The following is a 1,463-nucleotide window of genomic DNA, read 5'->3' on the forward strand; positions in this document are numbered from 1 at the left end:
ATTATTATTATTATTATTATTATTATTATTATTATTATTATTATTATTATTATTATTATTATTATTAACTAGTAGTGCTGTAGTATTAAATCAAAACTTTATAGAGCTTCAAAAACGATAAAAACCGAACTTAACCATAGGCCTATCACATTTCTGTTTCTGAAAGACCTGGCCTGGGACTTAAACGGATTTAAGATTTTAAAAAATCACGCTTGGACCTATGTGTTATTATAGTAGGCATATGTATAACATGTGCTGATGCATATTTTCATAGATTAGAATTATTTAATTCGAGTGATCCTTGGAAAGAATATTGGCTAGCAAGAACAAGCTTTAAAATTTTAAGACTGTTGTGTACAAAGGGGAGGGGGAAGCCGCGGCTCCTACGCCCCCACCCTGTATACGTCCCTGATAGCATCCCTCAACCGATCATCAAGCCCCCTACTTCACCTTTGCGCCCCCATAAGCACCCCCATTTCAAGAGTTCTAGATACGCCACTGGAGCCAGGGGAAAAGCCCCGGTGGGGTCCAGGGGAGAAGCCTATAGTCTTATGTATAAAAAAAAAGTCGTATTTAATTGATTTATAAGGTTAACAATTTACAATTAAACATACCTACGTTTATAAAAATAATGTTAAGTCATTGTTATTCTTTCCACATGCTAAGTTAAAAAAAGTGGGTTTTGAACTATATAGACGAATGGTTGAATAGTGGAGAAAATTGATATGATGTCTATTACTGTGTTGTTGATAGTCTTGCCAGGGGCTGAAGGATCCAGAATTTTTCAAACGGCGGGGGTTTGGGCACAACAGTTTCAGAATAGATAAGTGAGTAGCACATAAAATATTAATATGCATTGACATTTTTAAAATTTAGTGGCAAGACGAGGGGGCACGTGCCTCCCCGTGTCCCCTGCACTGATCCGCCCCTGAGTCTACACCAATGATTTGTGCACCTGATACCATATACGTAAAAATAATTTAAATTTCTATGGTGAATAAAAATTACAATTACAGTTACTCCCATTTACAAATATAGGCCTAAATCGTAATCTACAAATACTGTTAAAAAACTGAATAATTCAACTGGAGACAAAAACCGTGAATTCTACGTGCGAAATTCTATAGTTTTATAATATAGGGCCAGCTAAGTGCTTTCTTTTAGTCGGATTTGCCAAGACTGTAATTCAAACATGGAATAATTATCAAAAAGTACCCAAAACATTTTAGAACTTTAGTGCACAGAGTATTTTTTGCATAAAACAAACAAATACAAAAATAGGGCGACGATAAATTCGCCCTTGTTGTAGTTCGTACTAAATGCATCCGCTCGAACGGGCAGCGATTATTTTTTCCGTACGAAACATTTACATGAAACTCCACTCGGGCCGTCTCGGCTGAATCGACCCGAAAATCTCATTGCAGAATTCAGGAGGTCAAAAGGTCATCAACAGATAAACGTCT

The sequence above is a fragment of the Anneissia japonica genome, unplaced genomic scaffold (assembly GCF_011630105.1).
Source record: "Anneissia japonica isolate Jap-2015-1 unplaced genomic scaffold, ASM1163010v1 scaffold287903_len222995_cov181, whole genome shotgun sequence".
NCBI classification, from domain to species: domain Eukaryota; kingdom Metazoa; phylum Echinodermata; class Crinoidea; order Comatulida; family Comatulidae; genus Anneissia; species Anneissia japonica.